Here is a 26774-nt window from a genome sequence, read left to right as displayed (position 1 = left end):
TCGTTTTGGACTAACTGGTGTACAGCTGACATTGGGTAATGAAACTGAGTCATCCAGCTGGACACATGACACAATCGATTTGTGTGACGTCGTCAAATTATAATCATATTTTGTGTTAGTGAGCAATACATTGGTCTCAAATGGAATCAAACAGACTGTATATCTGAATTCAAGTGGTAGGTCTAATGACAATATTGTATCGTCCCTGTCCGTGCAGTTTCTATCATCAGACAGCATTCCTTATGTACACGTTGATAAAAACACAAGAAGGAAAATGCATGAGGGCAAACACAACAACTTGGCATCACTTCTGCTGCCAACACAAGAAAGGAAATACATGAGCAAAAATACATCCTCTTGGCATGGCTGCTGCTGCCAACACAAGAAGATAGGTGTCAGAAAGTATTATGTGACTTTTGAATTTCAAGCAGATAAGATAATGATCCATTTTCGTTTCTCGACAGTACAATAATTACAGCACCCGATTTTGTTTGCTCTTGCAATTTTTGATACAACCATGTTTCATATGTTTTTTGGATAGTGTGTGAGTGTGCATTGACAGTTTCCTGGACTTGCAAATGAAGCAGGAATGCCTGTTTTAAAATTGAATGACAGCAGGAACTTAAACTTTTCAGAATTTGCTAGAGTATTCAAAAGAAGAAACCAAGAGGACTAACTTGAACACACAGTTGGAGAACTCCATAACCTGTATGGTGGAATTGTGCATTATGAATACCACAAATGCTTTGCTGTCATGGCACAAGCAGAGAGGGGGATACATCTTGACTGTGGGATCCTTGATACCAGGATCTACATGTACTTGTACACCTGACCTAGGCTGTAGGTCAAGTGACCAATTTGCCAGCATCAGCCATAGTATGGCAACATGTCCGTTAGTGGCAGTGCAAGAGAGTGACTTATCTTGATAGTCAGCTGTCAGGAAGACCTACACCCCTTCACTGAATACAGCTGAATCATATGGACAACAGAGGATACAGCATTAAGGGCAATGAGTCTGCAATGACTTCAGTCAGAACAGTTGTATGAGATCTTGTTCAGTTTTCTCCATCTCTGTGCATCTTGCTTTGGGAAAGGTCACAGGAAGGGTGATTGCCGGAAGAAGAAACACACCAATGACAATAAGCATTTGAATGATAGAAAAGAACTGTTATTGACATTGCTTAATGTCAACCAGGTTCTTCCAATGTAGACAGACTTTGTGGATTATGTGATCAATGGTCACGAACTTGTGTGTGTGGAGGCACCCACAAACTGTTACTGCCTTACTGCATCTCAAGCATGGAAGGCAAGGCGTTTGATCACAGATGCAAAATGTATTACCCACACACATGTCTCAACAATAGGTGATTAATTAGGTTAATTAAGAAAGTGAAATGTTTCTCGGGCATCGGCGCATAACTTTTTTTTGTGCGTGTAACAATTTTTTATTGCAATGTAAAAAAATAATTTTGATTTGGCTGCATCCCGATCAATAATGAGTATCTACAAAGAACTACAAGTAACTAGCAAAATGAAAATGAGTTAATTTTGAGGCATGTCAAATTGTGGGACACTATAATTACGCTGAGTAACTGTTGTTTGATCAGAAGTGTTGTCTGTCAAAATGGCAATTCAACCAACAAAATGTAAACACCATGCCAGTTCAGTGAGGGAGAAGAGAGAAATTTGTAACTACATGGAGCAGTATCCCTTCGATCCAGATGATCAAGCAAGCCTGGACATCTGTGAGCGAAAAGACAATTGCCAACTGCTTTCGCCATGTCAGTATTGTCCAATCAAATGAAGACCTAGAAGGGGACATTGCCCTGTCGGAACTTCGCGTTGCATTACGATCCTATGTACAAGTTGCAACTTTGTATGAAGATCTCCTGAATGCCGACATTGACGAACTGACTGGTGAATCTTTGAGTGACATTGACATCCTGCAAATCGTGTCTCACAAGGAAGCTTGTGTCTGTTTTGATTAGCTACTATAAATGTTCTGGCGACAGTGACAGCCTTGAACTATTATTAGACTGGAGGCCCATATGTCAACAGCCAGTCATGGCAATGTTAAGGCTGAAGGTTTAGTGAAGATGGTCTAAGTCAGACATCTGGTAGCTTTCATGGTATTCCTTCAGGTATAATTTTGTTTTAAATATAAGTTTTTATTTAAATAACTGTGAAACACTGTTTTTCCATAATACATCAAACTGCATAAAAAAAGTTGTAAATATTTAAAGAAATATTTTACTATTTTGGTGTTTGGTAATCATTCATTGAAATTGTTAATCATTGGGATGCATTAATTAACATAACATTTTTCAGAATCTCTTTGTGCCCCTCCAGAGACTCTCACGGTGTCACCCCAGGAAAGCCACATTTTAAAAATGACATATACCGCGAGAGCCACATTTACGGTTGATTGCATTTCACCTACTCTGGACCTTAATTACCTAATCCGATTACCGTTACCTGTAAAAGAGCGTCCCGTTTTTTTTTTTTTGTGTGTGTCTCGGTATGGGTGATTTCAAATGAAAATATCCTGTTGGGAGTAAGTAATGAGTTAGAGATCAAACATTTTCTTAATTGACATTGAGTCATGGTTGATTTCAAATGAAAACATCCTCCTGAAAGTAAGTAACGAGTTAGAGATCAAACGTGTTCTTAATTGACATTGAGAATATCCTGTTAGAAATAAGATATATAAGTGACACTGCGCTCACTAAGTATCACAATCATGGCAAATGCACAAGTTGAGATCAAATTCATCGAGAGTGTTAGAGGTGGTGTACATTTGTACTACGACGGCTTCAAGTTTCGGTGCAGAAGTAGTCGCCAGGGGAAAAAGTACTGGTCTTGCGTTGTGAGAGAATGTACTGCCAGGCTCACAACTGAGGGCGAGATACTCTATGCCATAGAGATTTTTGGACACTCCCACGACCCACTTCCCTTCGAGTTTCAAGTCGACGCCTTCAAAGCAAGACTGATGGACAGAGCAAGGACAGAGACGACTCCCATACCTACTATTTACGGCGAGGAGATCTCAAGACTGCGTCAGAACCACGACATCATCTCAGACGACATGCTGAAGCAGATCCCATCATTCAAGTCACTGAACACCATTCTGTATCGTCAGAGACACAAGACCTTGCCGCGCCTTCCTGAGAGTCGACCCGAAATCAACCTTGAAGACAAGTACGCAAAGATGGAAGGGGGCGATCAGTTCCTTCATCGTGTCAACGCCGACATTCTGATCTTCACTACAGACAAGAACATCGAACATCTGTGTACTGCAAGCACCGTATTTTGTGATGGTACGTTCTATACATGTCCTAAATTGTTTGATCAGATATATTGTGTACATGCTGAGGTGTTTTGTCACATGGTTCCACTAGTGTACTGTTTACTGTCCAACAGAAGCGCAGAATGCTACACTCAGATGTTTGAGTATCTGTGTGATCTTGCTGGAAGACAAGGCTTGCAGTTTGCCCCGCATACTGTACAACTGGACTTTGAACGTGCAGCTCACAATGCAGTGAGAGGTGTATTTCCAGCTGCTTCTGTGAGAGGGTGCTTCTTTCACTATACGCAATGCATATGGAGGAGGGTACAGAAAGAAGGCCTGGTTAGTGACTACAAAGAAGATGGGGAAGTCAAGAAGTTGGTGCGACGAGCTGCTGCCTTGCCCCTGGTGCCCTGTGACAAGATAGAAGACGTGTGGCTCGATGCCGTTGCGAAATCTCCTGCCAGTCCTAAGGTCACTGCCTTCATGGACTACGTAACCACAAGCTGGGTTGAAGGCCAGGCTTTCATTCCAGAAATCTGGAATCACTTTGAAAATCAAGGGCACCGAACAAATAATCATTTGGAAGGATGGCACAACAAAATCAAGAAACTTTTGAAAAAGTCCCATCCGAACATTTTCGAAGTAATCCAGCTCTTCCAACGGGAACAGTCCCTCACAGAGGTCACCATACTCAGACTTTCACATCAGCCCAAAGAACCTTCACGTCGAAGGAGATATCGTGCAATAGATGCACGTATAGCATCTTTGAAGCAGCAGCTATTAAACCAGAGTCTCAATGAGATAACGTATGCAGACCATGTGGGAGACCTTCTGCATCTGCAATGAAGTGATTTCAGTGAAGTGAAGTGACTATTACAGTGGCTATAAGCACACAGCTGATCAAATCATAATTATTTGTTTATTTATTAGTATTTATTTTATTATTTCATTATTATTTCATTATTATTTCAAATGACCCCAAACACTGTAATCTAAATAAAGAAAGAGAATGAGACCACGATATTTGTTGTGTTTACTATGGTAGTTATAAGCACCGTCCGGTTTGTTTTGACAACATACCCCACGAAAGCCAAATTCTGTAATCACTTGACCGTAACTATTACCGCGAGAGCCACACCAAAATCAGCTACTAATTCTCGAAATGTGGCTTTCCCGGGCTGTAACCGACTCTCACTGCAACTACAAAGGAGTAATGCAACTCTCTCCATCGTCCTACTTTGGACTGAGGCTACTACGGAGATGCTTCAAGATTGCGAAGAAAGGTACTCTTATAATTTATTCGTAACATATCACCTGCTGAATGACTTCAGTGACCCAAGTTGATTATCTATATCTGTGTATTAAACTGTTGGTTTTTTTTAATACTGTCAAATGAAAAAATAAACTAAATGTCACAACTGTGTCAGATGATGCGAATATTGGTTATATTCTGAAAGTAATACTTGAAAATCCTCATGAATTACATGACAAACACTCAGATTATCCCATAGCTCCAGAATCAATGCGCATCACAGACAACATAGTTTCTCCTTACTCTCAAAAGGTGAAGGAAGAGTGAGTGAGTGAGTGAGTGAGTGAGTGAGTGAGTTTTACGTTGCAATGCACTCAGCAATATTCCAGTTATATGGCGGGGGTTTGTAAATAATTGAGTCTGGACCTGACAATCCAGTGATCAACAACATGAGCATCGATCTGCGCAATTGGAAACCGATGACGTGTCAATCAAGTCAGTGAGTCTGACCACCCGATCCCGTTAGTCGCCTCTTACGACAAGCATAGTCGCCTTTAATGACAAGCATGGGTTGCTAAAGGCCTATTCTACCCTAGGAACTTCTTGGGTCGCTGAAGGAAGAATTATGCATTAATGGCAAAGGTTTTATCCAATGATTAATGTTAGCTAACACTTCGGTTAGATCTATATCAGAGTGTAAAGCACCAGCTTTCTCCAAAATGGTTTTAAAAAGTGGCGCATTTTCAAAATAGCTTCAATAGATAGATAGATAGATAGATAGATAGATAGATAGATAGATAGATAGATAGATAGAAAGATAGATAGATTCGATATTTATATAGCGCACATATCCACGCACTAGTGTATGCTCAAGGCGCTGGTATTTTTCCCTCGATCAACGGATGTCAATCTCAACAGCACATCGTATTTCAATCTCAACTCCCTGGGGAGTATACAACTCTTGCTGCCACTAGGCACACCGAGTTTATTGTGACTCCCTCGTCCTAACGAGGTACCCAATTGACAGCTGGGTGGACTGGGACACATAGTCACAGCACTTTGTCCAAGTTTACTGTACGTTGCTGTACCCGCAACTAGGTGTATGCATGTGTTCATGTGGCCACCATCTATACCAATGAATTCGTGGGTTCTTTAAAGTGCACAGGGTTGTGTACTGTACACTTGGGGTTGTGACAACACTGAAAGAGTCTGCATACAAAGTTGACTGTAAGGTTTTTACACCCGGTCACAATACCCAACGACTATATAAACTCTGTCTAAAAAGGCATCTTTGCAACACTTTTTCATTTTCTCCTCAATCCACTGTCCACTTTGTGCTGTGTTGACATAACCCTCCTTCTTAGCCAAACGATCTCCTCGGCAATATTGAAGGGCACCCTCCCATAGCACTCGAAGACTTTCAGTCTCCCTCTCTTTGTCTCTGCCATTGGATTTGTTTGTGGGCAAGTCATCCAGCTTAGGTAACTCAGCAGCACCAACATCACTTTGGAAACATTTTTGTAATAGTTCCCCTCCATTCTCTGAGCACCAGGACCCTTATTCTCGAAACGTTTGAAAGGACAAATCATCTGACAGTTACTATATTTATTTACTAAGTTTGAATCACTGCCATGGAGATCATGAAAAATATAAATGCCATATCTGTAAACAGCGAAAGGCACCACTTCAAGATCTGTCTCATATATCTGCCAAGATCTGTTGTAAAATATGAAATGGTTTTAGAAATGTGCTCCAGAAACGTAGCCCATCCCTCCATTTTGAGTTTAAGTCCGAATTGTTTCCATGGAAACCAGGAAAAATAAAAATGCCAAAACTTCATAAATAACAAAAAGGCACGACTTTTGTGGTCTGCCTCAAATATCTGCCAAGTTTTTCTGAAAGATATTAAGAAGTTTTTGAGTTGTGCTCCGGAAACAAAGCCCATCCCTCCATTTTGAGACAAAGTCCGAATCATTTCCATGGAAGCCCAGAAGCTGTATCTACCAAGTTTTGTAGAAAAATATTGAACTGTTTTTGAGTTATGCCCCAGAAACGAAGCCCACCCCCACCATTAGACTAAGACCAAAATGTTCCATGGATAAACAAGAAAAATAATGCCATAATCTGTAAATTGCGAAAGGCACAACCATAGGTTCAAATTTTTACATCTATCAGTTTTGGTCTAAAAGTACTGAACGGTTTTTGAGTTATACTCCGGAAACAAAATGATTATGGATGGATGGACGGACGGATGGACAGAGGCGTCAACTATATTTCCCGCATTACAGGCTGGGGGGACAAAAATAATACAACAGATTTAGGCTTCTTTTATTTAATATTGTTGATGTTACTTTGGACTTTGAAATAAATTTATTTTGTTTGTAAAATCTTGAGTTTGGTTGTTATTATGATTTCAAATCCCTGAATACTGAGAACCTGAGATCCCAAAACAGGATCTTCCTGTCACAGATTTTAGGCCAGCGACCAAGATTCAGGCCTGTTTGTAGTCATAATGGCCATGAAATATCTTGCCCTCTGGACATTATGGTGGGAAAACCACCTCTGTCGCAACCAGAGCTTCATGACCTTGAAAGGGACCATGACTCCCAACCATGTGACATTTGCAATGCTGGACCATTCCCATCAACAAAGGCCCGAAGGCACCATGTGAAAAAGTATCACACCACATTTGTTCATTTATTCTCATGCGTGGCATTTGGAAGACATTTCCAGCAAGGACAGATCTCCATTGTCACCTTAGTCTCAAGCATAACATGAAAACTGATGAAAAGGAAAAACCAGAGGTGGATGTCAATTGCCATTTGACACGGAGGGAACTTGCTAATTCCACCTCCCTACTCCGTACTATCGGGACCACGCAAGATGTGCACATGCGCTGAACCATCAGTTCATGTGAGTTGATTATCAGTCTCAGTTGGTTTTACCTTAGGTTTTACTGGGATGGTCAACTGTATCAGTTCACTTGCCTTCCAAATGGACTTGCTTCTGCTCTTAGACTGTTCACGAAGGTCTTGAAGCCAGTTTTTTCTACCCTCAGAAAATGAGTACTTCATAAATATGTTTTTATTTAAATTTATTTACAAGCTGATGTGTTGAAATATAAACTGTCAGCAGATATGTAGCTTGTCCATACCTCTGCCATTTGCTTCTATTCTGACAATGTCATATCATAGTTAGGTCGTTCTTTTTTCTATGTGCATCTTACCTTGTAGCGAATTATATAGTATTTGTTAATTACATTGCTCTATTTCTTCTGTTCTTTATCTTTATCTATTGATCTGTTTTCATACTTTCAGAGTGAGCGATCACACTGTGACTGGAAAGCACACCTGGAATTTGATTTTAAGAACAGTTTGGATGGTGAAAGTTTCACCTGGGTGGAGAAGTTGCCTGCCTATGCAAGAATACATAATGAAAGTCATCATTTGTCTCTTGGTAAAGTTTGACATTGACTTCTGGACCAAGGGCTTTAAATGAATGTTGCCATGTAACAGACAGCATGAAGCACACATTGTAACCATATCCTCTTCATACTGTAAGCATGTACTTGCAACTTGCAGATCGGGTAACACTGAAAACCCTTCACTACTATTGCAATGATTACATAGTTAAACCAATTACGGCAATGTGAACCTGTTTAAATAAGACTGATAAACAAGACTCTCATAGTGAAGATATCTAGTATGTGACTTTGTAACTAATTTGTAAACAGTGTAATGTCATCTCCAATATTTGGTATACATAATGTTATCTCAGGGTTGGTCATGGTCAATTGGTCTCATTCTCTACATAAGGACGCGAGGTCACGTCCCTACAATACGATGGGGGAAGTGTATCCAAGGCACAATATCAGGATCCCAACTGACCCCCATGCATTTAGTTAATTTACTTGCCAAATTCCAGATTAGAGGAGCCCAGCTGGCCCACACTCACTACAGAGGATGGGTAATTGATATTCGCACTGGTCAGTGAGATACCCTTGCTCCTGAGCAAAACCCCTTACAGTTACAGGATGCTAATAGGTGACCAGCCAGCCCCCCAACTTAGTGTGCACATGCTGGCCGCTAAAATTAATACTGATAAAAGGATCAAGTAATTACAGGCATTAGCTACCCTGGTAATGAACCAAAGCAATCAAGTTTAAGACAACATCTTCAATGCACATTCTGGCCAGTTAATGATTAGGGGCCTAATTAAGATCATTATTGATGACCCATCACTGAACAGGAGCTAAGGGGGAACAACTAAGAACAAAGACCAAGACTGACCAACCCTGGGTATATATAACAGCTCAGACAATAGGGCCGAGAGAGAGAGAAGCTATAGAGACGTTCTAGCCTACACCTGTGTATGTAGCTCAGAATAAACAGTTGTGGATCCGAGACAGACTTGTGTTGTTCATGCACTGAACATCCACTAGAGAGACATAACATCCACTAGAGAGAGTCACAGCACGACAACCTCTAAGTGCGATCATTCTCTAAGTGTGATACAAGACTGTCATAGGGAAGATATCTAGTATGACCCCCCCAAAAATAAAATAAATAAATATGTACATAACTTCTTATGTTTACAGGTTGCTCACCATACCAGGCAATGTTTGGCTTTCCCCCAGTTCATTTCAAGAATTTGTTAAAGGTGGGCAATTCAGCTGATGCCTACTCTTGTTCTGAAGTGGAGCATTCAGAATTATCAGCACAGTGATGAGGTATGACAGATTTTACATTATCACATACTTATAACTGTCATAATGAAAAATATCTGTGCAATATATATGACATGTGTCAACAAGTTCCAGTCACAATATGACATAAATATCCTTTTCTATCAAATAACTATAATTATGAGTTATTTCATTTGAAATCATATATAGAATATGTTGACATTAGCTTGTAATACATATATAATGTATTATTGTCACACTTCAGCACACTGAAGAACAAAATGTTCACGAGAGGATAGAGGCTGTAACAGATCTGAGGAGGAACGTCTCGGAAATCATCAATGAGCCAATCATCAAAGATGGTGAAGAAACACCAAAGAAGGTCCAGTATATCAGTGTATGAAATTGGGGGAAAAGTTCTTGTCAGGTCACACAAGTCAAAGATACCAGGCTTAGAAGAGGTGGTCAGAAAAAGGGAATGGCAAGGTGTTTGGAAGGATTTCTCTCAGAAACTGATTCTGATAGGTGCAGATACAAAATTTCTTTTCCGAATGAAGAATCAAAATGGGTGTAGGTGTCCGACATAACATCCTTGACCAGAGAGGAAGAAAAGAAGAGAAAAAAGGAGACATTGGAGGGTACATACAACAATACTATTAAAGACCTTTTTTAAAAAAATGGTAGCATATGTTTTCAAGGTATTATTTATGTATAATATCTGTTATTGTGAATTTTTGTGTGTATATCACTCATGGTGTGAACTGGTGCATTCATGTGTAACATGTATCTGACATTGTAACTCTAGTGTATCAAGTTATGAATGAAGTAGTGAAGGTATTGGAGTAATGATTTTTTGCCTCCTAGTAATAATGTATGTATCTTCTCCCTGTTTTGATCAAAGAGTCGCTTATTCAGATAATGAAAACAATGCTTTGTTGACAATTTGATTTTAAAACATAGTTAGTAGGATTATGTTTTCGCAAACTATAAGATAGAGGACATAGGTTTTCAACAACCACAGAGATGGCTGGTCTTCAGAGAGTAGAGTATGTGAAGTCGCAGAAGGGTGCCCCTCAGGTATTCCTTCAAGGTCACACTTACACAAAGAATAAAGTCAGAGGCGAGTTTGTTCACTGGCGTTGTACTGTGAGCAAGTGCAAAGGAAAGTGCACTACAGCTGGCGACTTCATCGTGAATGTTTCTGGTGAACATTTACATCCACCACGTGACAGTAACGCCGTCAGGATCATCAGCACACTGAGGAAGAGGGCACGAGAAGAGATGACACCCGTTCAAGTTATCTACAATGACGAGATTGCTCGACTAACACCTGATGCAGCACCCACCGTGCCTTCCTTCGCCAGTGTAAGCAGTGCACTTTACCGACACAGACAGACATCTATACCAGCCCTTCCACAGAGTCGTCGAGATGTTGACTTACAAGGACAATGGACCGAGACACAAGACGGACGCCCCTTCCTGCTATTCAGCGATGGAGATGACGATAAGATGATTGCCTTTTTCACAGAGGAACAGCTAGCTACCCTTCAGTCCGCAGACACCATCTGCATGGACGGTACCTTTTCGTCATGCCCAGCCTTGTGGAGCCAACTTTACATAATACATGCACACAGCGGCTCAACCATGTATCCACTCGTATTCGTCCTGATGCCTGATCGACAACAGACCACGTATGCCAGACTATTCCGACTCCTCAAGGACAAGGTGCAAGAGGTACACAACCGCCCCCTTCAACCCACAAGAGTGCAGACAGACTTCGAACTAGCAGCAATCCGAGCCAGAGAGAGGGAGTTCCCACAAGCTGAAGTCAAAGGGTGTTTTTTCCATTACTGCCAAGCAGTATGGAGGAAGACACAAAATCTTGGCCTTGCTGTTCTCTACAAAGACAACCCTGACGTACAGAGATGGAAGAACTAAGAACAAAGACCAAGACTGACCAAACCTGGGTATATATAACAGCTCCCGGCTGTGTATTGAAAGCCAAGAAAATCTTCCGGGTCCAATCAAATTTCAAGCCATTGAAATGACTGGTAGTGTTGGTGTGGCCAAAGAAGAACTGAAGAAACATGTGGCATCTACCACTGACATCACCATCAAGGAGTTGGGAGTCCAGGTTTGAAAATCTGTTTGGTTCAAATACAAATGAAGGGGCCCAAGGTACTGTGAAGAGCTTCAAGGTGTTTAATCATGTCACCTGGCCAGATTGTAAAAGGGAACTTGTACACTTTGGAAATCATGAAATAGATGTTCTGTGTGATTGGTTCAGAATCCCCCTTGTCTCTGCTGGATGCAATGTGGAGGCTGTTCAGACAGAGTGGAGGCAGATGAAAGTTTTTGTGGCAAACACCTTCAAGGATAAATCTTACTCTGATCTCTGGCAAATCCTACTCAGCAAGGATCCATACAAAACAGATTTCAGCAATATACTTCATCTTGTGAGGATCATGTTAACCCTGCCGATTAGCTCTGCTGAATGTGAACAGGCTTTCTCGGCCCAGAAAAGAATTAATAGAGACGTTAGGAGCTGCTTGTCTGTGCAAAGACCGTCTGATTTGATTTTGATTTCATCAGAAGGCCCCGAACTTGCTGAGTTTAACCCAGAGAAGTCAGTTAATAAATGGATGTCTAATGGCAAGAGAAGGATTGCTGGTGGCCCTGGACAAAAAGATTGGTCAAAGAACATTGTGACTGTGAAACCAAATTGTGAAGACAAAATCTGAGCTCTCAGTGGCAGTTACAGAAAAGCAGGAAACCTTACTCAGTAGTTAAATATGTCTCCATTTAACTGAAGTTTCTTTGATACAGTGACACCTGACAAGGTTAAAATTCTTCTGAAACAGGATGTCATTCTGAAGCTTAAGATCCTGAATAACCAGTCCTGCAAAAGTAATCATTTTTCTTATCATTATGATGTAATATGTTCAATGTTAATAGTTAACTCAAAGTAAGCTAGTTACTATATGTGTTGATACCTCATAAAGTAGCTTCCAGATGGCATATTTCTTTTGAAACAGTTTGTTTTTGAATCAATGGACAGAGTGAGGAAGTAAAACAAAATGTTGGTTGGATTTGTAGTAGTTTATTCACAAAATACTAGGTGTAATACCACTACATGTGTCTGGCTAGTAAATGTTTTATTTGGCTAGTAAAAGAAAATATTTGCTAGTCAAAGGTCAACTAAATAAAATTATGTCCGTAGAGCCCTGAATAGGTACATAACTTCTTATGTTTACAGGTTGCTCACCATACCAGGCAATGTTTGGCTTTCCCCAGTTCATTTCAAGAATTTGTTAAAGGTGGGCAATTCAGCTGATGCCTACTCTTGTTCTGAAGTGGAGCATTCAGAATTATCAGCACAGTGATGAGGTATGACAGATTTTACATTATCACTTACTTATAACTGTCATAATGAAAAATATCTGTGCAATATATATGACATGTCAACAAGTTCCAGTCACAATATGACATAAATATCCTTTTCTATCAAATAACTATAATTATGAGTTATTTCATTTGAAATCATATATAGAATATGTTGACATTAGCTTGTAATACATATATAATGTATTATTGTCACACTTCAGCACACTGAAGAACAAAATGTTCACGAGAGGATAGAGGCTGTAACAGATCTGAGGAGGAACGTCTCGAAATCATCAATGAGCCAATCATCAAAGATGGTGAAGAAGCACCAAAGAAGGTCCAGTATATCAGTGTATGAAATTGGGGGAAAAGTTCTTGTCAGGTCACACAAGTCAAAGATACCAGGCTTAGAAGAGATACCCTTGCTCCTGAGCAATACCCTTTATAGTTCCAGGAGGCTAATAGGTGACCAGCCAGCCCCCCAACTTAGCGTGCACATGCTGGCCGCTAAAATTAATACTGATAAAAGGACCAAGTAATTACAGGCATTAGCTACCCTGGTAATGAACCAAAGCAATCAAGGTTAAGACAACATCTTCAATGCACATTCTGGCCAGTTAATGATTAGGGGCCTAATTAAGATCATTATTGATGACCCATCACTGAACAGGAGCTAAGGGGGAACAACTAAGAACAAAGACCAAGACTGACCAACCCTGGGTATATATAACAGCTCAGACAATAGGGCCGAGAGAGAGAGAAGCTATAAAGACGTTCTAGACTACGCCTGTGTATGTAGCTCAGAATAAACAGTTGTGGACCCGAGACAGACTTGTGTTGTTCATGCACTGAACATCCACTAGAGAGACATAACATCCACTAGAGAGAGTCACAGCATGGCAACTTCTAAGTGCGATCATTCTCTAAGTGTGATACAAGACTGTCATAGGGAAGATATCTAGTATGACCCCCCCAAAAAATAAATAAAATAAAATAAATATGTACATAACTTCTTATGTTTAAAGGTTGCTCACCATACCAGGCAATGTTTGGCTTTCCCCCAGTTCATTTCAAGAATTTGTTAAAGGTGGGCAATTCAGCTGATGCCTACTCTTGTTCTGAAGTGGAGCATTCAGAATTATCAGCACAGTGATGAGGTATGACAGATTTTACATTATCACTTACTTATAACTGTTGACTATGAATATGTTGACATTAGCTTGTAATACATATATAACGTATTATTGTCACACTTCAGCACACTGAAGAACAAAATGTTCACGAGAGGATAGAGGCTGTAACAGATCTGAGGAGGAACGTCTTGAAATCATCAATGTGCCAATCATCAAAGATGGTGAAGAAACACCAAAGAAGGTCCAGTATATCAGTGTATGAAATTGGGGGAAAAGTTCTTGTCAGGTCACACAAGTCAAAGATACCAGGCTTAGAAGAGGTGGTCAGAAAAAGGGAATGGCAAGGTGTTTGGAAGGATTTCTCTCAGAAACTGATTCTGATAGGTGCAGATACAAAATATGTCCATCTTACAACATACCTTTCGTCATGTATTGCAGTTAATTGATTTATCTTCCATGTCCATCACTTCAAATCACCGTGCAAGTGGAATATGTCATAATTTCCATGTACGTCCATTTTATACCACTACTCTTTCATTATTTTGTTTCCAATTATGTCCATTACCTCATGAAACTTACAATGGCGCTTTGTAACTAATTTGTAAACAGTGTAATGTCATCTCCAATATTTGGTATACGTAATGTTATCTCAGGGTTGGTCATGGTCAATTGGTCTCATTCTCTACATAAGGACGCGAGGTCACGTCCCTACAATAGGATGGGGGAAGTGTATCCAAGGCACAATATCAGGATCCCAACTGGCCCCCATGCATTTAGTTAATTTACTTGCCAAATTCCAGATTCCATTACACCATCCTTCCTTAGGGGTCACGTGAGAGAGACGCGCATGCATGCTAGTCAGTAGCGAATGTGTTCCTAGTTGTCTTGACAAGTGTTTGGAAGATTCTGACATAACTTGGATTATTACCTATCATAATCGGATTTACGGAGTGAGGATACGTGATTTCCCTTTCCCATGGATTCAAGATCGGATTTGGATGTCTAAGGAATTCTTAGTTTCGGAACTCTCAAGATATTTGGGGAAAGCCGTTGGTGCTGACCAATCAGTTTCAGCTTACAAGATGGCGTCAGGCCAGTGTCCCCTCGCAGAGGAGACGAGTCGGGAGACAGAGGGCACAAGTGCCTCTCCCAGTGACGATGCTTTGGCACAAGTCCTGGCTGCGCAGCAGCGACAGGCAGAAACTTTGGAACTTTTAACAGAGAAAGTCATGAAAATGAGTGGTAATATGACACAGGTGTCTCAACCCTCAATAACTAACAATTGTGGACCCAGTACCAGCGCAGCTGGACAAAGTAGGTCAGCTCAGGAGCCCAGTACCAGCGTAGCTGGACAGTGCGGGTCACTGAAGCGTAAAGGCAGCGATGCCAGGGACACGGGGAAGAGAAGCCGTGCTAATGAGGCTGGTGATGATACATCCGTCACTGAAGACGATGATGCATTTGATGACTTGATGGATATTATAGATAGTGAGAATGAAGACGACAGTGAAAATGAAGTGGAGGCAGTCATATCCGAACTCACTAACTTTTACAAAAATGATGACAAGTACGGCCAGAAAGTGAACATGATGTTGGGGAAAACAGTGAACGAGGGTCTGCGCGCGCAGACAAACCTGGAGGCGCTGATCCAGACTGGGGACAAGTACCTCAAGCCTGAAAACGTTCCTAACCTCACTGTCCCCAAAGTGAACACTCAAGTTTGGAATGAGGTTCACGCCAGAACAAGATCTGCAGATGTTAAGCTGCAAAAAATTCAAAATCTAATCTCAAAGGCTTTGTGTCCAATCCTGGAACTTACTGATGAAGTGATGAATGCTTCAAAAAACAAGACTGAACATGTAAGTCTTAAAGTCATTGCCAAAAAATCATGTGACTCTCTTAGACTTTTGTCTGGGGCTTTTGTCGAACTGACAAATCACAGGAAGGACACCTTTAAACCGGACATGAAGGGAATCTACAAACAACTATGCGCACACGGAAATCAAGTGACGGATCAGTTATTTGGGGATGATTTGGCTAAGCAAGTCAAAGAAATAACTGAATACCAATCTCTCACGGCAAAGCTCGGAGGTAGCAAGGGGAAGGATGGACGCAGTCCGTCTCCATGGAAACCAAACCGTGGATGGAGTCCACGTTACGCAAGACGAGATTTCCAACGATCCCGACCACACGGGCAGAACGACCAAGAGAGGCGTTTTTTAGCCCAGACACGTCGCGGAAATTTCAAAAAGAGAGGAGGAGGCTACCAATCACAGAACAGGCAGTAGCCAGTCTGTCACGTGACCCAGATGCTGAGGTGAGCTTCAAATGTGATAAATTGACTCATAGACCTGATAACTTTATTGCTGGTAGTACAAGTGTTTGTTTGGCTCAGTGGAAGAATCTCACCAAAGATAAGTATATTCTGGATACTGTAGGCCCAGGCTACAAAATAGAATTTGATGAAGTACCAGCACAAGGTCATTTACCAAAACCTATTCAATTTAGTGCAAAGGATAAAGTTGCTATAAGCAAACAGTTATTGGAAATGTCTCAGAAAGGTATAATTGAAGCGGTAGAACCATGCGATGGTCAGTTTGTCTCTAATATTTTCAGTAGAGACAAGAAGGATGGAGGCGTGCGTATCATATTGGATTTGACTTTGCTTAATAGGGCAGTAGACAAACTAAAATTCAAAATGGACACGATAAAATCTGCCATAAACCCTATGAAGCCAAATTGCTTCTTTGCCAGCATTGACCTGACAGATGCGTATTTTACCATCCCCGTTCATAACAAATTCAGAAAATTCATGAGATTCTTTTGGCATAACCAACTGTATGAGTTCACGTGTTTGGCTAACGGATTAACATCAGCGCCGAGAGTGTTCACAAAAGTGATGAAAGTGCCGTTTGCGGAGTTGCATAAACTTGGTCATGCTGTATCTGGGTACATTGATGATAGCATTCTTGAGGGGGATACATACAAGATGTGTGAAGCTAATGTTCGAGCCACGGTGCAACTTCTAGATTCCCTGGGATTCACAATCCACCCGCACAAGTCTCAGTTAATCCCCACACAGGTTATAACCTATCTCGGCTATGTTCTCAATTCTTTGGAGATGACTGTCAGTTTGACAGAAGAAAAGGCGGGGAAAATCAAGAAAACATGCCAGGAGTTACTAGCTAAGAAAACAGCTTCTATAAGAGAGCTAGCTTCTTTGATAGGAAAACTGGTGGCTACAGAACCAGGCATGAAGTTTGCTGTTCTGCACTATAAACGTTTAGAAATTGAGAAGAACAAACTGTTGCAGATGTGCAAAGGACAATTCGATGCCTGTGTTGAAATTCCTAAAATATTCCATGCTGAACTTCACTGGTGGATAGATAACATTGGACGAATACCCAAACCTGTGTATCTGCCAGAGCCCGGCATTCACTTGACATCCGACGCTTCCCTAACAGGTTGGGGCGGTACCTGTGGGTCCCAGTCTACAGGGGGAGGGTGGTCAGAGCTAGAGCAATGCTCTCACATCAACTGTCTAGAAATACTTGCCGCCAAGTTGACCATTCAGAGTTTCTGTGCTTCGCTAACCAACACACATGTGAGAGTGTTAATTGACAACACTACTGCTGTTGCCTACATTAACAAGCAAGGGGGCAATAAATTAGACTGCTATTTGGCGGTGAGATCCTTGTGGATATGGTGCATTGCGAGAGACCTCTGGGTTTCCGCAGCTTATCTGCCGGGGGCTGACAATACCACCGCTGACCGCGAGTCTCGGGACACTAATTGGCAAGATAAGGAATGGTTTCTGGCGGATGATGTATTTAGTGAGATACATATGAAATACCCTGAGCTTGATAGAGACCTGTGTGCTTCAAGGTTGAACTATAAACTTGATAATTACGTGTCGTGGCGTCCAGACCCTGGGGCCTCAGCTGTTGATTGTTTCAGTGTCAACTGGAAAACTCACAACAATTACTGTTTTCCGCCTTTCAGCATCATCCCACTTGTGTTGAAAAAGATCGAGCAGGACCAAGCAGATGTGACACTGATCGCCCCGTTGTGGCCAACCCAGGCCTGGTTTACCAAACTTCTCCATCTGACAGTGGACTTCCCTCTGATACTGCCAGGGAGAGAGAGGCTTCTACAACTGCCCACAGAACCAACGCTCTAGCACCCACTGAGGAGAAAACTGAAACTGACTGTCTTCAGATTGTCAGGAACTCATATAAAGCAAGAAACCTTTCAGGGACAGTTACAGAAGTATTGCTCGCTTCCTGGAGAGAAACTACAAAGAAACAGTATGGGAACTATCACAAAAAGTGGCTGTTTTTTTGTGTCAGGAGGGATGTTGATCCCCTTTTACCATCTCTAAATCACGTTCTTGAATTTCTTGGAGAACTTTAGCAAAGTGGACTTAGCTACAGTGCTTTAAACACAGCGAGATCGGCTCTGTCAGCGGTTATCAGTGTGGATGGTATGCCAGTTGTCAACCATACATTGGTTAAACGTTTCATGAAAGGAGTATTCCATTTACGGCCAGCTCTACCCAAATACACTGTAACTTGGGACGTAAGCATAGTGTTGAAATCCTTACGAGAATACGGAGATAACCTTAAAGACATAAGTTTCAAGTTAGCAATGCTTTTGTGTTTGTTATCTGGCCAGAGAATTCAATCTGTTCATTTGATAGTTTTAGAGAACATAGAATTTAGAGATAGTCACTTAGTTATTAGAATAGCAATCTAGAAGAGGTTATCATGTGGGAGAACTGGTTTTCTCGGCATATCCACTTGATGTCAAACTTTGTGTTGTGAAAACTACACGTGCATATCTAGAATTAACAAAACCCCTCAGGGGCCTGGAGCATAGACTGTTTATTGGGCTTCAACGACCCCACAAACCAGTGACAAAAGACACTATCAGTAGATGGGTCAAACTGACCCTTGCTCGAGCGGGTATTGATGTGGGTATCTTTAAACCCCATAGTGTACGAGCGGCTACGAGCAGCTCGGCGAGTCGATCAAAGGTGCCGCTGCACACCATTCTCCGCACGGCGGGGTGGAGCCAGGAGTCCACGTTCAGGAGACATTACAATCTCCCCCTCACAGTGGATACACGTGTGTGTGATGCCATACTGAACTCTGCAACACAATGATGCACGCTATGAGTGTCATGATTTTCACATTATAAAACTGTATAAACCAAGTAGAATTCAAAACTGTTGGTTATTGTTTTCAATTATTGGTGGAAAGAAAATGTTTCCTCTACTCTAAAGCTCTCACGTGACCCCTAAGGAAGGATGGTGTAATGGAATTACAAAATTAAACGAGACTTACCTGTAAGGTGAAGTTTGAGTGTAATTCCATAAACCATCTTCCTGACTTAGGGGTTACGTGCCCACCCGCCCTTTTCCCGGGAATAATTAGTGTTTAGATGAAACATTTTGCTCAAGACTGACTAGCACGCATGCGCGTCTCTTTCACGTAACCCCTAAGTCAGGAAGATGGTTTATGGAATTACACTCAAACTTCACCTTACAGGTAAGTCTCGTTTAATTTTGTAATTAGAGGAGCCCAGCTGGCCCACACTCACTACAGAGGATGGGTAATTGATATTCGCACTGGCCAGTGAGATACCCTTGCTCCTGAGCAATACCCTTTATAGTTCCAGGAGGCTAATAGGTGACCAGCCAGCCCCCCAACTTAGCGTGCACATGCTGGCCGCTAAAATTAATACTGATAAAAGGACCAAGTAATTACAGGCATTAGCTACCCTGGTAATGAACCAAAGCAATCAAGGTTAAGACAACATCTTCAATGCACATTCTGGCCAGTTAATGATTAGGGGCCTAATTAAGATCATTATTGATGACCCATCACTGAACAGGAGCTAAGGGGGAACAACTAAGAACTAAGAACAAAGACCAAGACTGACCAACCCTGGGTATATATAACAGCTCAGACAATAGGGCCGAGAGAGAGAGAAGCTATAGAGACGTTCTAGCTAGAGCCGTAACGATTCACTCACGTATTCGGTGCACCGAATAATTGGCCTGCACGAATTGTACTCGTTATTCACTACTTAAAATACCAAATATATTCGAATATTTTTAGTCATCAGACTCATCACATATTGAAAAGAAATGGTCTAAAGTTTTTCTGAAAAAGATCGAAAACAAAGCAAAGAATGACACCATACATGACAGAGCGGGACACAATTCAGTCTCATTCATAGCAATGTATTTTATAATTTCCGCCTATTTAGTAAACAGTCAATGCATAGATTTGATAGGAAACAAACCTACCTATCGTAGTCATATTTATTTGAACGAACGTAAAATTATTCAAATAATAAACTTCGAATCGTGCACGGCGCAATACTGACTTCGCGCCATTTTGTCTGTTCAGAAACATTTACGATTCTATTACGACTTTGGTTGTTCATGTGAAACACGTATTTTAAACATCACTGACACAACCTATATTGAAAATTAGCGATAACTAGTGCAACACAGCATTTTTGAAAGCATAGTTTATGAAAACATGTCTTTCATAAGCGTTTTACGACAACCGTAAAGTGGATCGATCTCCCTAGCAATGTCCCACAAAAGAGAATTGCTGGGCATTGCTAATGCCCCCGCCAAATTTAAATCGAATGTATGGAAGTATTTTGGCTTTCCGAAGTACAAAGAGGGGCAGGATGGATCCCTAACGATCTGCAAGCTATGTCAGCACATTTTGAGGTGAGTTATATTCGTGATGTTTCTATTTTCGTTTTGCCGATCTCGTGTTAGCAATGACGTACTTTCCCGATGTTTTGGCAATGCCGCGCTATAAATAAAACTACCAATTGTAGTACAAAATTGACTACTACAAATGTCTGTTTGTGTAACAGAGCTAGTTTGCTTACATTCAAAAGCTAGTTTATTTTAGAAATATTCTTTAATTCCCAAATATTTTTAGCCAGTAAAATCTATGAAAAATAAAGTTTATTTAGTTGTATTTGTGCATTATTTTGAAGCTGATACAAGGACTTTATTAATTTTCAGTTACTCTTGCAAAAACACATCAAACATGGCTGTTCATCTGAAAAGAAAGCATTCCATTGATCTCCATGAAATGAGTGAACCTTCAAAGTGTGCTCCTGCCAATGAACAGCCTTCAGGATATTCAGGAAGTTCACTTCGGAAGTGCAGTGGCAATCCTTCTACAACCGACTCTGTGATCAGTAAGCCAGTTGGTCAGCTGAGCATCCCAGAAGCTTTCATGTCAAAGCTGGCTCCTGGAAGTGCACGAGCTAAACTCATCACCAGAAATCTTGCTCTCTACATAGCCACAGACTTAAGACCTTATTCTATTGTAGAGAACAGTGCTTTCAAAAATTTTGTTCATTGCCTTGAACCAAAATACTCAGTTCCATCACGACCCACATTGAGTGAAAAAGTGATGCCGAACTTGTATGAAGAAGTGCGTCAAAGCGTTCAAAGCCAGCTCCATGAAGCACAGACAATTGCTATGACATCCGATGGGTGGACATCCAGGGCCACAGAAAGCTACATCACAATCACTGCCCATTTCATTGACTCTCAGTGGATACTTCAAAATAAAGTCTTGCAGACACGAGCTATTTATGAGTGTCATACTGGAACCAACATTGCACAGGTTCTAAAAAGTGCAGTAGACGAGTGGAAGCTCGAAAGACCTCATGGACTGCAGCCACTTACATCCGACAGTGCAGCAAATATGTGTGTTGCTGCCAAGCAGGCAAACATGACTCCACATATCAAATGTTTTGCCCATGTCATTAATTTGGCCGCACAACAAGCTTTGAAAATCAGTGAAGTTCAGAGGCTGCTTGGTCGTGTGCGTAGAGTTGTAAACTATTTTCACAAAAGCTCTACTGCCAGTCAACAGCTTAAGGCTAAACAAACTCTTTTGCAGCTTCCAAATCACAAACTTTTAAGTGAAGTAAAAACTAGGTGGAACAGCGCCTATGATATGTTGGCCAGGTATCTGGAACAGCAGCCTGCTATTATGGCAACCCTTATGTCCCCAGACATAAAGAAAGACAAAGATCTGGATACTTTGTCAGTCACAGACATCACAACGGCAGAATATCTGGTTCATGTCCTTGAACCTCTCAAGACAGTTACGACTATCCTGTGTGATGCATCACAACCAACCATTTCAATGGTGCTACCACTTCTGTCAAACCTGAAGAAAAACCTGCAGGTGGCTGAGGGAGATCCAAATGTTATTCGACAAGTGAAGCTTGCAGTAGCTAACGATCTTGACAAACGATACACAGAACAAGACATCCAGACTTTGATGAAGCAGTCATCTGCAATTGATCCACGATTCAAATCTCTCCCCTTCCTTGATGATATTGAGAGGCTTGAAGTCCAGACATCAATCGTATCTCTCATAGATCATATTGACAGAAGCTGTTCTGAGGTGAGCATCTCATTTCCAAATTTTACATAAGTTGAAATACCTAATTTAAAACATGTTTCCAGTGTTTCACTATTTCATAATTCCCAAAATTTTAAATTAACAGCAAAAGTGTTACTTTCTGAAATAATTTATTAGTCTTTATTCAGAAGTAAACCAAAATACTCAATACAATTAAAATTTCAAAACATCTCAAAAATGATTTATTTTCTGTCTGTTCTTCAGCACATTGCTGTCATCAAGACCGAACCAGGCATGGATAAAGAACCTCGTCCCTCATCATCAGCACCTGCTAGTTCTCCGCTGCCAGACCTGCCATCATTGGAAGCAGAAGTGCCAGAAAAATTGCCTACTGTCACAGTAGACCAGAAAGAAGCAGAAGAACCATGTTGTAAAAAGTCAGCTCTGGAATCCCTGTTTGGGGATGTTTTTGTAGTAAAACATACACCTGCAACAAAGTCCAGAATGGACATGATAGATGAAGAGCTTCGGCTGTATAATAACCTTGATTCTCTGAGTATCAACTCCTCTCCTCTCTTATGGAGGAAGTCCAATGAGTATAGACTTCCCTATCTGAGTAAGGTGGCCAGGCATTTGCTGTGCATCCCTGCAACAAGTGTGCCCAGTGAACGGGTATTCAGCACTGCAGGAGATGTAGTTACTGCACAAAGGGCTTCACTAAATCCCAAGAATGTGGACATACTTGTGTTTTTGAAAAAAAATGTTGCAGTTTAAATTGCTGCAATCTGTTCTGTTACCTGACCTTACATTTTGCTTCTCATGTTGAATGTTCTAGTCTACTTAAGTGCCAAGAGGCCCAAGGCTCAAGTTAGTCTGATATTATGTTTACTTATTTATTTTTTTTGTAAAAAAAACATTAGCTGATTAAAGTTATGCAATTTAATTCACCCTGTTTGTATTTCATTCGTATTCATGAATAAATATTCGTATTCGGAGCCCCATATTCGTGATACGTATCGTATTCGGCACCTGGTGTATTCGTTACAGCTCTAGTTCTAGCCTACGCCTGTGTATGTAGCTCAGAATAAACAGTTGTGGACCTGAGACAGACTTGTGTTGTTCATGCACTGAACATCCACTAGAGAGACATAACATCCACTAGAGAGAGTCACAGCATGGCAACTTCTAAGTGCGATCATTCTCTAAGTGTGATACAAGACTGTCATAGGGAAGATATCTAGTATGACCCCCCCAAAAAATAAATAAAATAAAATAAATATGTACATAACTTCTTATGTTTACAGGTTGCTCACCATACCAGGCAATGTTTGGCTTTCCCCCAGTTCATTTCAAGAATTTGTTAAAGGTGGGCAATTCAGCTGATGCCTACTCTTGTTCTGAAGTGGAGCATTCAGAATTATCAGCACAGTGATGAGGTATGACAGATTTTACATTATCACTTACTTATAACTGTCATAATGAAAAATATCTGTGCAATATATATGACAAGTGTCAACAAGTTCCAGTCACAATATGACACAAATATCCTTTTCTATTAAAAAACTATAATTATGAGTTATTTCATTTGAAATCATATATAGAATATGTTGACATTAGCTTGTAATACATATATAACGTATTATTGTCACACTTCAGCACACTGAAGAACAAAATGTTCACGAGAGGATAGAGGCTGTAACAGATCTGAGGAGAAACGTCTTGAAATCATCAATGTGCCAATCATCAAAGATGGTGAAGAAACACCAAAGAAGGTCCAGTATATCAGTGTATGAAATTGGGGGAAAAGTTCTTGTCAGGTCACACAAGTCAAAGATACCAGGCTTAGAAGAGGTGGTCAGAAAAAGGGAATGGCAAGGTGTTTGGAAGGATTTCTCTCAGAAACTGATTCTGATAGGTGCAGATACAAAATTTCTTTTCCGAATGAAGAATCAAAATGGGGGCAGGTGTCCGACATAACATCCTTGACCAGAGAGGAAGAAAAGAAGAGAAAAAAGGAGACATTGGAGGGTACATACAACAATACTATTAAAGACCTTTTTTAAAAAAATGGTAGCATATGTTTTCAAGGTATTATTTATGTATAATATCTGTTATTGTGAATTTTTGTGTGTATATCACTCATGGTGTGAACTGGTGCATTCATGTGTAACATGTATCTGACATTGTAACACTAGTGTATCAAGTTATGAATGAAGTAGTGAAGGTATTGGAGTAATGATTTTTTGCCTTTTCTCTGTAAAACTGAAACCAAGTCACTGAAGAGTACAATTACTCATACATAGCACTGAAATGTATTAACATGATTGAATATAGGCCTTCAATGATAGTGTAGTGCCTCTGATAATAATGTGACTAGCACTCTTTAATGAATTATTAATATTGTTCCACCTTTAGGGATTTTCAGTACTCATAAGGGGGATAATGTAGTTAAGTGTACTGTGTTCTTTGAGCAAAGGCGTTAATCGAAAAGTAGTACATTTTGGGGCACAGGTCACGATTCGTTATCTCGAAACCTCCATTTATGTCCATTTTCATAAGGCCACTAATAGAGTTTGTCTTCTTTGGCCACCATTAAATTAACTGCGAAACTGGATTGTATAAAACCTTCCATGTATGTCCATCTTATAACATACCTATACACTATGCTCAAGCTCTTTGGAGGAAAACACAACAGTTGGATTTGGCTGTGGCATACAAGGAAGACCCTGAAGTAAGAAAATGGGTTAGAAGAGCTTGTGGTTTAGATTTGCTTCCAACCAACACTGTGCAGGACACTTGGATAGAGATAATGGACGGTGCCCCAAATGTTCCATGTTCAGGAGACTTTAATGACTATGTGGCAGTGACATAGGTAGATGACGACGCCAGATTTCCCATTTACCTGTGGAACCATCACAACACTCCAGGACCAAGGAATAAAAACAACTTTGAAGGCTTCCACAACAGACTGAATCGACAGCTCACTCATTATCACCTGAACCTGTTCTGTTTCGTCGAAGTCATCCAGAAAATTGAGATAGCAGATCGTTCGAGGTCACAGCTTGACTTTGGCGCAGCACCTCCTTCCAGGAAACGTGTGTACCGAGAAGCCGAGAACAGGTTATTTCGCCTACGACAACGACTGAGACAAGGCCAGAAAACACAACTGCAGTTTTTTGATGCGGTTGGACATTATTTACCCCTGGGATGTTGAGACTTTCAAATGACTTAAAATGACTTTCAAATTTGATATGTTGTATATACATGAATATATATACTGATCTATGTATTTTTATTCAAAAGCAGCCTTGATAAATGACTATGTAACTACATGACTGTGTGTTTGTATTTCTTACTGACAGATGGGTTAACCCATTTAAACAGGGGTAATCACTATGCTAAAGTGTGTGCACACAACCAGAAAAGTTGTTGTTATAAGCTGTGGAAGTTTTGCGATGTGGAAGTTTGGGGAGGATACCAATGGGCCAGTTCATGAGTTTCTCATAAGCAGAGAGATCAGTCAACTGAACTTTTCCTTATTCTTTATTTCGAAGAAATAAAGTTTGGTTAGATAATGTAAAGTAGTTAATTTTGTTTTGTTTTGCAGGGAATATTGTTTAGGGAAATTAAGTTAGGATAAGGGGTAATAGTGTAGGCATTTCTAGTAGGGTTTATATATTTTATGTATTATTATTAAAGATCTTTGGAGGCAATATTTTTTCTATTCTTTTCTTTAACATTGTTGATTTTATTTTTTGGAGTATGAAATAAATTTATTTTGTTTGTAAAATCTTGAGTTTAGTTGTCATTATGATTTTAAATCCCTGAATCCTAAGAACTTGAGGACCCCAAACAGGATCTTCCTGGTACAAATGACTCACATAACACCTCAGTACATCATTCAGTACTAAACTGGAGTTCTATGACAAAGGGTGTTGTGAAGCCTCTGGAATCTAAATTTTGAGGAAATTTGTTTAGCATTCTGAAATATGGTCTGAGCTGTGACTGTACAATCCCCCAAAAGACAATTGTCAATCATTGCTCAAAGAGCTGTTGCCAAATACCCCGAATCTCTGGAGGACAGAATAGATGATACCTTATGGGATCAGGGTATGAGTCCTTGTTGAACAGATTAATCTCAAGAAATGGTTACCTCAACCGAGGAATCTCTCTTGACATATTGATTTTGACTACAAATAGTTTGAAAGGACGACATGCTCAAGATGCTGATCATGACTCACCTGATACTGACAGAAGTAAAGCATCTGGCATTTCTGCATTAGCATCTTTAAGAAGGGATTCTTATGGTTACATAAACTGTGATCCTCATCTAGTGACAGGATGGAATTAGCTATCTCTGCTCTGAGGAGAGACCTCAGGAGCTTAGGAGCCAGTGCAAGAAGAACCCCAAGCTACTCCAGCTCCCAGACAGAGGAGATCCTCATATCGTGACAGAATGGAATCAGAGATCTCTACTCTGAGGAGAGACCTCCTCACCATGCACCAGGAGAGGATGGATCTGGAACTTAAGAGCCAGTGCAAGAAGAACCACAAGCTACTCCAGCTCCCAGACGGAGGAGATCCTCATCTCGTGACAGAATAGAATCAGAGA

General features: G+C 40.6%; 1 pseudogene; it reads left to right on the top strand.

The window, feature by feature from the left end:
- Positions 1-7424: 7424 nt before the first annotated feature.
- On the top strand, positions 7425-26614 carry LOC137295324 (uncharacterized; annotated as a pseudogene).
- Positions 26615-26774: the final 160 nt, after the last annotated feature.

Source organism: Haliotis asinina, chromosome 8 (assembly GCF_037392515.1).
Source record: "Haliotis asinina isolate JCU_RB_2024 chromosome 8, JCU_Hal_asi_v2, whole genome shotgun sequence".
Classification (NCBI taxonomy): Eukaryota; Metazoa; Mollusca; class Gastropoda; order Lepetellida; family Haliotidae; genus Haliotis; species Haliotis asinina.
This window is presented reverse-complemented; position numbering and strand designations above follow the sequence as displayed.